At 41.8% G+C, this 12,403-nt stretch overlaps 1 protein-coding gene across 1 annotated transcript in view; it reads left to right on the forward strand.

Moving 5' to 3' along the window:
• Nucleotides 1-12,403, forward strand: part of adgrb2 (adhesion G protein-coupled receptor B2) — a 695,462-nt gene that overhangs the window by 213,413 nt on the left and 469,646 nt on the right.

Consider the following 12,403-nt stretch of genomic DNA (forward strand, 5'->3'; position numbering starts at 1 on the left):
GTCGGGATCAGCACTTTATCGGCACATTCCACTGTTAAAGGAGATTTTGTAATGAAAGACGTGCAGACAGATTTGCGCGTCGGGACGCAGCCGCTCACAGCTGCTGGACAAACAACACCTCTGTGTTGGAAGTCGCACAGGACAAGTTGGAACATGCCCAGCTGTTAAACAATTTCTCAGATACTCACTCGACTGAAAAGCCATCAAAAGCCGTCTGAATCTTCTGAATGGTTTCCAACACGGAGGTGTTTTTTTTTGTTGCGCGCAATGAGCAGCTCCATGCCGACTCGCAAAATCCCCCAGCACGTCTTTCATTACAAAATCTCCTGTAACAGTGGAATGTGCTGCAAAAGTGCTATGTCCAGCTCTCTTGCCATTTCTGTGGTAGTCACATGATGTCCCGGATCAACACAGCGTTCAATTTAGAAATGATCTGGTCGTTCCAGCCTGTCGATGGCTGCTCGGTGCGCCGCGCGCCCTCCGCCGCTGTGGGCCATCTTTAAAAAAGTTTTAACACTCCTTAATACATGTGACGCTGACAGAATCTTCACCGAAATCCATCTGAATCTTTAAAAATGGTTTCCAACTGGCTGTCTCTAACAGTTTCTGAAAAAAATTTCATGGAGCAAACCGGCAGCCTCTCAGCCATTTCCCTGACAATAAAAATCCGACAAGGGGGGTGGACCAGTGCTCACTCAAAGCCTGCCCACAGGCGAATAACGCAACCGACAGGTGTGAAAAAACTCACGCATGTGCACGAAGGTTCAAGCTTGTCTGATGCAAGCGCACATGATTCAAATCCATATAGTTTTTGAAAAAAATAAAAAGGTCGGATAGTTTTCTCACAGACCTCGTATATCAGTGCCAAAATGGTGCACATAAGTATGTGACCCTGTTTGTCGAAAGCAACTAAAGGATTATTTTTACAACTGGTTCTATTTCATCCAGTGACGTGATGGATGCATGCAAATTTGCAGGTGACAGAATATGTCTTGGACTTCATATACATCAGTAAATATGATTAACAGTAAGTATGGTACTATATAGTAAATGTGGAGAAGGAGACAAATGAGTCATTATGCATGAAGGTAACAAGACATGACAAGTCTGTGATTGGACAAACTGTCTATTGAAGCTTCATGCTTTAATTAGGTCAGCTAGGTAGGGACTGACACCTTCCTACCTCGCTGACCTAATTAAACCTTACGTACCGGCTGGGGCATTGCCTTCTCAGGGTGCAGGATGACATTGTGTCCCTAGGGTGAATAAGAAGTCTGCGGGTCACACTGTTTTCTCTTATCGTGCCCCTGTTCTGTGGAATGATCTCCCTGCATCAATAAAACAGTCAGATTCTGTGGAGACTTTCAAGTCCAGACTTAAGACGCACTTATTTTCCCTTTCGTTTGGCTAGCATACTGGCATAGTATAGTTCTACACTTTTTACTCTTTTAATTCATTTTTTTAGGAAACGGAGCAGCTGCAGCCTCAACTTTATCTAAATTGGGTCTTTTAGTGAAGCTTAGGGCTCGTGGCTAGCAATCACCTTAGTATTTCCCATTTTTCTTTTTTTAATGCTGACAAATTATACTGTATTTCTTGGCTCCATCCAGAGATGGGTGTGGTATTTTTGCTAGAGACCCTCCTGTCCTGTGCACCAACAGCATTTCCTGTATATTTGTTTTATGAAATGTTCTGTAATTTATGTCTGTAGCATGGTGCAAGCAGAGGGTTGCCACTTTGAGTCTGGTCTGCTTGAGGTTTCTTCCTCAGAGGGAGTTTTTCCTTACCACTGCTGCTCTGGGGGTTAGTAAGGTTAGACCTTACTTGTGTGAAGCGCCTTGAGGCAACTCTGTTTGATTTGGGCCTATATTAATTATAATAAATTGAGAAAAAATGAAATTGAAAATTTATTCTCTAGTGGAATTTTTTTATGTGCTCAAGACCATACAAATCCATATTTTTTTAATCTCCTCATCATTGATGTAAATTAAGTCCAAGACATGTTCAGTGATTTGTAAATGTTCAGGTATACCTCATGAAGTGTGTGAAGAAAACAGCCTGCAACAGTATAAAGTTCAATTTGGCTTTTTTTTTTTTTTTTAATGTGACATCATGGAAAAAAACAAAAAAACAAAACAAAACAAAAAAAAAAAAACATAATGCGCAAAAGCTCAAGGGGGCACAAACTTTTTCATAGCACTGTATGGGTTGCTGTTGACTAGTTTACCCAGCTCTCCCTTGTAAACTGAAAAAAGAATGCCCTCAGGGAGGTCGCATACCTCTCACTGAGAGGTAATTTGTTTAATATTTGAATTTTGCCTTTGACATGTTGACCTTTAATTAAAAGAGAGGAGTTCTTAGTGAGCTCTTTCATCCACTCATCAAAAGATTTGTAAAAGCCCATTGGAAATGTAGGCTTCTGATGTATATTTTAGAGATTCCCCACCATGTGGCCATGAGGTGTGGCTCAGAGATCTTTGGTTTAATATTACATGTTGTTGCCTAGTCTTGTGTGTGTTTGATCTGGTGTTGACGATTTGTGTAAAAGATCATGATCAGACTTGACTCCCACATACACCCATGTGTTGCTAAGTACTCATGTGACATTTAGTTGAAGACCTATCATTATGATGTGGTTGGTTTGAAATTTGATTTCTTCACATTTGAAGTTTATTAGATGGATGTAACTTGTAATATTGATGTGTTGGTCTGTTAGCAGGACTACTTTACAAGTAACAATGCACCGATTTAAAAGAAACTTGGTATTTGGTGTGGGTGTCATGATGTGAGATGGCGTAGCACTGGACTGGTGGTAGACACAAAATACAGACTCGCAGGCTCAGGAATTGAGGTAATCAAAAGCCTTTTGTCAAAAAACAGACAAGGATTCGGTAGACAGTTCGGCTGTCAGCAGTGCTGAAGTAACAGACAATCGTGCGGCAGAAGGATGGTCCAAAAACAAGCAGAGGTCAAAAGCTGGAGTTTTTAACCTAACCAGACCCCTCCCACCGAGAGGCCGACTGCTACAGGCTAGTGACTAAACAATAGCTCTAATTAGTACCTATTGTGCTCTAGTTAGCACCCTCCTAATGACAGGGCAGCTGTCCCTCCTAATGATGGGACGGAAGCCTTACCCGATGGCTCCCTTGACGACTCTCCTGATGACGTAAATGACTCATTACCATGAACAAAAGACTGAAACTGCTTTTACCTGAGTAACCCATTGTAAATAGGGGACAAAGCGTAAGGTAAGGTAACAGAAACAAGGCAAAGCTTGATAAACAGAACTATGAAAAAGGCTGGGACAAAGACACAAAAGTTCAACAAACTGGCGGGGAAAGAGTGAACACTGTGAGGCTTAAGTACAGAGAAAGTAATCAGGGTGTGATGTGAATCAGGTGTGGAGGCAGATCAGGAAGAGGGCATGGTCAGACAAGACAAGAGTACAATGACAGGTGGGCATGGCAGACAGAAGCAGAAACAACTAAGTGCAAGTGACACCACCCACAACAAAGAGTGAAAAAAATACCTAATATGAAGACAAACTGAAAACCAGAGGCCAAAAATAATGCAAGCATAAAAAGAACAACAAGAACATAAAAGGCAGACTAAACTAGAACAGAACTCACCATGTGGTTAAAGTATAACGGCAAAATAAAAAGCAACCAATGACTAAATTGAAAAGCAGAATGAAAAAAACAAGAAAGTAAAAAGCAAAGACTAAACTCGAGCAGAACTCACCATGTGGCAAAGATATCACAATAAATAAGACCAACTAGTGAGAGAAAATCAAAGACAGCAGACCTAAGCAAGAGAACAATGACACAGACCTGGGATACAGCATGATATAAGCCCAAGATATGGGGCAAATCATAACAGTAGGTACCACTGCCAAGAAAGCAAAAAAATTGTGGGTGGTGTTGAACCACGAATTGCATCTTGACTACTTTTGACTACACACAAAATTGAGGGCAACTTCTTGTTCTTGTGAAGTAGTATAGTCAAGAAGAAGCAGAAGACATAAGGCCTGAAGCTCATTGGTTCTGGTGCTGATCTCATGAGTCCATACTGTGAAGCAGATGAGAAGCTATGACCTCCTCTGGATGGGACGTGAGTCTGATAAAGCATACTTTCCAAGCCAAGGTCAGGTACTTATTTACAACTGTGTGGACTGAGACAATGCAGATGAAGTGTTTTGTCCAAGGACACGTATAGCATCACCAGGAATTGAACCCAGGTATATACATTGGTAGCCCAACTCCTTATCCATTCAGCTACCTGGGTTTTATTTGTTTTAAATTATTTATTATTTTGCTACATGGGACCAAGTTTGGATGCTTTAGCTAGTCTGTCCTTAAGCAAGGGTAAGGATAGTGCATATAATATCAGTCAAAGATAAAACAATTTCCTAATGAAATGTCAAATTATGCGTGTACCCACAAAGTGATAACATTTTTGCAAACATTTTTTTTTTTTATCAATAGGGCATTTGGGGCTTTGATAGAGCCTATGTATGCGTTGAGCAGTCATTTAAATGGATAACAATTCCATACCAGAAGGGGGGGAAAAGGTGACAACAATTTTTGTGCATAAACCTTTTATCCCCATTAAGTGTATGAGTGTTTATTTTGGAGAGTACTGATAGTATTTTACTTTTGCACTCAAAATGGGCAGCTGTGATAAATACGACTGTTCCCCAAGCAAATAACAATGGTGACCTTTAAATGTTACGAGTGTGCTTGCCTCTGTGTAGTTACTGCTGACCACAGATCAGTTCATGCATCAATTTTTGACTGTGTGTTTATGTGTGTGTGTGTGGACTGCAGACTTAGTTGTAATCCAACATTAGTGTTTCAAGAAGGTGAACCACAGATTGCAACATGTTGCTGATGAACCATGTTTTGGTGAAAATCTATGCCCAGTAGATTCCTCCAGAGGTAGTTGGGTCAGAACAATTTATTTTTGAAATTTTGCTTGTGTAAACCTCTGCAAGGGAATCAAGATATACTTGTAGCACAGACTTTTATCTTCAGTTGCAGGAACAATATTGCACAAACACCTTAGGAATGTCATTTTTTGGAACCAATATCAGATTGTACAATGTCAAGATTACTTTGCATACCAAAGATGGGTATTTTATCATAGTCATATGTCCTAATTCAAAATGTTACTCTATGGTAAATGTCTCAAGTAGCCACCGTGACACCAGTGAAGGCTTCTGTAGTTACGATTGGCAAAACTATGCATAGTCTAGCTTTTGCCTGTTGCATCATCATTTATACAGTTCCAAGTATATCTTCATATTATGTGTCGTAGGAGACTCGTTTCAGGCGCTGACCTGTTGTATGACTGATCCACGTGTTTTGTGTATGTTTATCTTCAAATGCTTGAGTTGTCTTAATTTTGAAGTGTTGTGTCTCTTGGCAATTGTACTCTTGTCACTTTTTGAGAAAAGATGAGGACTGTAGTTGAAACCCTAAACTAGTCCCTTGCTCTGACTTTGAAAGAGTGTGTATAAAGCTTTGAACAAATAAATATGTCCACTGTTTTACCTGACTGGTAAATGGACTGCATTTATATAGCCCTTTTCCATCTGCATTAGATCCTCAAAGTGCTTTACACATCAATGCCTCACATTCACCTCGATGTTAGGCTGCTGCCATGCAAGAAGTTCACTACACACCAGGAGCAACTGGGGGATTAAGGACCTTGCCCAAGGGCCCTTAGTGATTTTCTGGTCAGGCTGGGATTTGAACCGAGGATCCTCTGGTCTCAAGCCCAACGCTTAACCACTAGACCATCACCTCCACTAAATACTGGTAGATACAGTTGAGGGTTATTTCAGAGATGTCATGATGGACTGGTTGTCTGTCTGGGTGAATGCCATCCAGGACCCTCGGGAATTTAGTGGTGTTGTAGACTTTGAGATTTGCATTCAAATATAAAGTGCGGTACAAATAAAATTTATTATTATTATTGTAGATGTGGTGAAACACTTTACCACAACATGCTCACAGACATGACTTGATTATTTGGGCAATGTGGGAATCAGTTTCTGTGACACCAGCAACTGGACACCGTCTTTAAATGGTCAAGAGAGCACCCGAGGTTTCTCCAACAGTGAAACATTGTGGCATGTCAAGCATCAAAAAGTCTTGGAAGAGTCTCCTGTACCTAAAATTCAATCAGAACAGGCTATTTTATATCTTCTATCAGTCAGAGATGGGCAATGGTGGGTTAGGCAAAGACATTTGACAAGAGGAAAAGACGGAAGAGTTGTTTGGCTTGATGAAGGGACGTGAAAGAAAAGCCAAACGGTCGGCATTGTTCTCTCTAAATTCATGCCAAGTGTTCGGGTGATAATAAATTTTATTCCATTCGCCTTCGAGCCCTGCCAGCTTTCCTGCATCTCACTTCAAAGACACGGATTTTGCCCACGTAGTAGTTGTCAGCTGCTTTCTCAATGAGGGCTCACTCATCACTGACCATGACTGCTGTGAAAAGATACGTTGGAACCCTTGATGAAGCGATAGCCTGAAGAAGGGTGGGAACGCCAGGCCGCATGCAGAAAACACTTTCAAACAATTCCCCTATGTCTTAATTATCTGAAAATTACTGTAAAAGCAGCATCTTTCTGTCAGAGCCAGGGCCAGGTTTTTGCCTCCTTCCTATTTCTCTGCTGTTCCCTCTCTGTATTTGTGAAAAGACAATAACCAAAACCATCAAATCTACTGGAAAAACAAAGCTATTTACACCTTCACTTCTCCTTTAGGTGTTCAGAATCTCTTTTATTCTTATCTTTTTGACTCAGATCTAACAGCCATTTCTTTTCATAAAAGCTAATTAATGAAATTTCTGAATGAAACCATAGGCTTTATATATACCGGAACAACCCTGAGGGATGCCACCCACAGGTTTTCTATTGAAATCCTGAAGAGCTGATATGAAGCTCAAAATTTCCTGCTTTGGGTGTTGCCATGTTCTTTGCACTTATCACACCTACATCTCCCTCCATCTTCAAGTCAGAACCTAAACTAAGCAAACGGGCTAACCTGTTTATTGCATCATATTTTTATGGACTGCGCCATGGTTCTCATAATGCTTTGGTCTTTGGTATGAGCATTATAAATTATGAGCCACTTATTTTCTCAGTAATCATGTGTTAATGAGTTGTAACGGATCAAGCTCTCAGAACAGTTTGCTTTAATAGGGAACTCAAAATTATGTTCCCCTCAGGAGTCATGGATTAACTGGACTTAATGGATCAAGCTAGAGATAGCTGCTAAAAGTGCTAGTATTGTTAGCATACAACATTAAATACATCTTAGATCATCTTTACAGACATTTCACAACACAACGTTATTAATGCTATTTGTAATAAAATGATCTAAATGACAGACACAGCCCTCCTCAACAGCTAGCTGAGAGAGCTGTCACTCAAAGAGACCACACACCTAATTGTGCATAGCCTAATTAACCTCTTAAGTCCTAGGGTCTATTTCACCAAAATCACATACACATACATTATTATTTATTTCTCAGCTTGTACAAGGTTAAAAATGCAAAACTTTGCATGAGCTAAAAGACAGGTCCTAGGGGATGTTGTGGATGCAAAAAAATTGAAAGTAAATAATACTTGGTAGTTGTAAATGAGGCTTTTTTTTTCTCAAAAAATTAATTCTGATTTATGTCTTTATTTGCTTGGCGTTTCAGCTGTGGTTAGTTGAAATGTGATTGAAGTGTATACTTTTGTAGAGGAGACTTCACTTGACATTTTGATGTATAATAAATGTATGTTGGTGTCAGCATTGGTTAGTTATGAGCGTTGAAATGTTCCAAAACGGGGCAAGTCCAAAAATTTGGGACTCTCGGGTTTAAGAAGTTAATGGTTTAAAATGTCTAAGATTTTTTTTTTTTAATTACCACCTAAACACTACCTAGACCTTTCTTATCTACCAGGGTCTAAATATGTATTTTTGCTTTAATGTCAGACATTTTAACATGGGCATCTATGGGAACCTGTTTGCTTTTGAATCCAACCTCAAGTAACCAATTGAGGAACTGCACCTTTTTCTTCTCCCAGATATGCCTCATTTGTGACCATCAATGCTTTCCACTTGTATGAAATGCACAAAAGTGACATCAGCATAACCTATTTCGATCTGATTGGTATATTTACTCTGACTGCATAGGCTTGTCAATCATGACAATGTAATCCGGGTAATCTCCACTCCAAGTCTTAATATAGTTAAATGACTGCAGCTTTATGTTGATTAGAAACCAAAGTTGACATTTGTCAAATGTGTTAACATGTTTTTCCCCCACTATGATCTTTGGGAGAAATGTCCATTTATGTTTGCAATTTGGACAGATCAAGGAAGTGCGCTTATGTGTGACAGATGGCTGTCGCCTCCCACTCTTCGTTCTCCTGTGGACCGTGCATCCACTGAACGTGTACCAAGATGTTGAAGTCAACTCAACCATCAATATCGCTTTTAGCTAATCTGTTCATTGCATTTTGACAACAGATTTATTTTACTGTGGTCATTTATGCTTAATGTTATCAGTTGTTATGGTTGTAAAAATGTGCCCACATCTCATTTGTGCAGGACCTGTCATTGCATGGGATATGGAGCTAACGGCATTGATGTCATCAATCATTCATGGGCAAATTACACCATCCTCTCTGCATTAGCTCATCCATCATGCTGCACTTGCAACCATGACTGCTGCTTAATTTAATTAGTTGGCTTGGACACATGACTTGTGGATGGAAGTTGAAGGTTTCTTCTTGAATTTGTCAAATGGACAGGACGCTGCAAGATTTTTGCTTACGTTAGATTGCAGATCAAAATTCTGACTAGCAATGCTCTGATTGCTAGTCAGAAACTTTACCACTGAGCTACTTGTCCTGCTGTCCTGTGAAAAGGTGTGGGAAAATGCCTGAAATCAAGAAGGACATGGACGTATTTAAAAAAAAAAAAATAAATAAAACCACATACCATATAAAAACATTTAAAATATGATCCATCTGTTCCTCTGTAGATGGTCACGGAAGTACACTCATCAATTGACATGAATGAGAAGCAGGACGCTCTTATCATGTCCACATTTGCTGGTGGCATGTACAGCTGGCTCCGTTCACATGTCCTGTCTGACATGCATGTCTTATGGATGGTGCACTGCTGGACAGACACCGCATCATGTGGAACAGAGCTCATCTGACTGTCCTTTTTACCTGGGGTAGCCTGTCAATGTGTGCGCCATGTGTGCACTTGCTGCAGCCCATTGCAACAGCCATATATGTTTTTATGTATGTCCATGTGATGACAGCAAGCAGACACACACGTGTCACAGTGGACAATTGTTAGTCCATGTCCGTCCAAACATGGTACGTGTTCCCCAGCCATGATGTCCACTACCAAAAATCTCCACAGCCACTGCTGTCAGTGGCCACACCCCTGTCAGTTCAGCACACACACCAATGTGTCACTGTGTCTGTTTGCAAAGCCACACTCGTGGGGCATTTAGACAAATTTCACATCAAGCTCGACAGTGATTGTCTGCTGACTGTTGTCATGTTAACAGTGTGAATGGCACATTTTCTATGTGCCAAGCGAGTGATGTTAGATGTTCATGTGTGTCACCTGGAATTTGGCCGACACCTGCCACGAGAGGGTTTGATGGGCTCTCACAGGGCCCACGCTGCCTTTCAACCACTGGTGTGTGCAAATAGCTGTAGCAACAGGTGTACGAGGCATTAGAGGCAGCTATGGTTTTAGACGTATTGCATATGATTCCTGCTTCATGCGCAATTTGACCAAATTTGCACTTTGTGAGAAGGGGCCCTGATCAATCACAGATTTTGCCTACTTATAAATTTAAGGGTGAAGTGGGAATGGTGTGGGTATTGCTGGGTGCAGTGGCGAAAGAAGCAGTCAATGAATATGTGTGATCAAAGTAGTAATGTGGGCTACCGAGGGGGGTAGATTGTAAACTGTGTGAAATAAATGAGACAAAGTGACAAAGAGAGGTTGGAAAACAACACTGTGAAACCCAGGCAAAGGATGGGGATTTGGTTGAGACTCGGGGGACCACATCACCCCAGCACTGAGCAGGAACCAGCGGCCTGTCACTTACAACAGCTAGACATGCATCCGCAGACGGCTTATCCGGTCCTCAAGGAATACAATCAGATCCCTGCTAATTAGTGCAGAGACAAGAATGTGTGTTTAGCAGCATGGACACCTGCACACACAGTGCTGCAGTACTACGCTGCTACTTCCAGATATTGAATAAGACCTCAACACTACGCAACACACATACGAGGTCTGTCAATAAAGTATAGGTCCTTTTTATTTTTTTCAAAAACTATATGGATTTCATTCATATGTTTTTACGTCAGACATGCTTGAACCCTCATGCGCATGCGTGAGTTTTTCCACGCCTGTCAGTGACATCATTCGCCTGTGAGCACTCCTTGTGGGAGGAGTCGTCCAGCCCCTCGTCGGAATTCCTTTGTCTGAGAAGTTGCTGAGAGACTGGCACTTTGTTTGATCAAAATTTTTTCTAAACCTGTGAGGCACATCGAAGTGGAAACGGTTCTAAAAATTAAGCTGGTTTTCGGTGAAAATTTTAACGGCTGATGAGAGATTTTGAGGTGATACTGCCGCTTTAAGGACCTCCCACGGTGCGAGACGTCGCGCAGCGCTCTCAGGCGCCGTCGTCAGCCTGTTTCAAGCTGAAAACCTCCACATTTCAGGCTCTATTGATCCAGGATGTCGTGAGAGAACAGAGAAGTTTCAGAAGAAGTCGGTTTCAGCATTTTATCCAGTTAAAGGAGATTTTTTTAATGAAAGCCGTGCGGACGGGTCTGCGCGTCGGGACGCAGCCGGCGCGGTGCGGTGGCACAGGAAAAACACCTCCGTGTTGATAACCATTTGTAAAATCCAGGCGGCTTTTGATGGCTTTCAGTGGAGTGAGTATATGAGAAATTGTTTAACAGCTGGACATGTTCCAACTTGTCCTTAAGGCTTCCAACAGAGGTGTTTTTCCTGTGGCGGAGCGTCGCGGCGGCTGCGAGCCGATGCTGCAATCCGTCTGCACGTCTTTCATTAAAAAAATCTCCTTTAACAGTGGAATGTCCAGATAAAATTTATTGATAGACCTCGTATATGTGTTTGAACTGAGCATTACTGTAGACAGATGACTGGGGAGACTAATTATTTGTCTTTTATTTATTCTGTATGAAATTTTAACAGAAGTAAAAGTATTAAAATGCATCTGGAGGACTGTGACAACAAATTAGTATTCGTAACTCATGACTTAAGGCTCTCTTAACGGGCACAACACTGAGCCCCTTTATACTCCAGCAAAGGCCTCACATAGACACACACCCTCACAGTTTCCATTTATATCTGTCTCTGTGGTCTAAATCTGTCAATCACTATGGATTTGGATCTAGCAAGGTGCCTAGCTTTTGGATCATATGTACAAACATTTCAATGCATGCTGACCTGGAGATGTGGTTAAAAATGCCATAAATCAAAGTAAAGTTTAATAAGTACTTGAGCGCTGTAATAATTGCACATTTTTACCAACTCCTCTTATTTTACTTGTTGGGAAAGTGTAGGTACACGGACCCACAACAGGGGGCGCAAATGAACGGACAATGGAATAAGTCAAATAACAACACTTTACTGTTGTGAATGTGCACAACAAATACAACAGATTGCAACAATAGACAATAGTCAATTCACAAGGTGTTGTGTGGGCAGGCTCGAAGATAGGAGACGCCTGTCCAAAGCAGAACCGGAACCACACGATTTCCTCCGCCACCAGACCCCGGGAATACTGGAGCCGCCAAGTCCCGAACTCCCAGGTGGCCACTGCCTCCGCGTGTCGGATCTGGTACTGCTGGCGAGGAACAAAAAGCAAGTGAATGAGGATGCGTTTGCACCCAGGAATCAGCACGGCAGGAAAGCTACCTCCACCTCTCGTTGGAAAAACAGTCCAAAAGATAATGCACAAAAGTCACAAAGGATATTGTCAAGCAGACAGCTGAGGTACGTTACCTTCCAGGTAGAACGATATCTCGGCAAAGAGGTGGAGATGACGTCTTGCTGATATACCGATGCTGATCCGATGAGTGGTGACAGCTGTCATAGGTGATGAGTGTCAGCTGTCACCCCGGCTGCTCCTGTGAGGCGGCAGCGCCCTCTGGTGCCTGGAGCCCGCACTCCAGGCAGGGTGCCCTCTGGTGGTGGTGAGCCAGCAGTACCTCCTCTTCAGCGGCCCACACAACATTACTATTTGGATCAACATAATTGCACAGGGTTAAGGATTGTCTAGCATACCCAGTGACTGCCTAGCACATCTAGAAATTGCATAGAAACTCCCAAGC

The sequence above is a fragment of the Thalassophryne amazonica genome, chromosome 20, assembly GCF_902500255.1.
Source record: "Thalassophryne amazonica chromosome 20, fThaAma1.1, whole genome shotgun sequence".
Lineage (NCBI taxonomy): Eukaryota > Metazoa > Chordata > Actinopteri > Batrachoidiformes > Batrachoididae > Thalassophryne > Thalassophryne amazonica.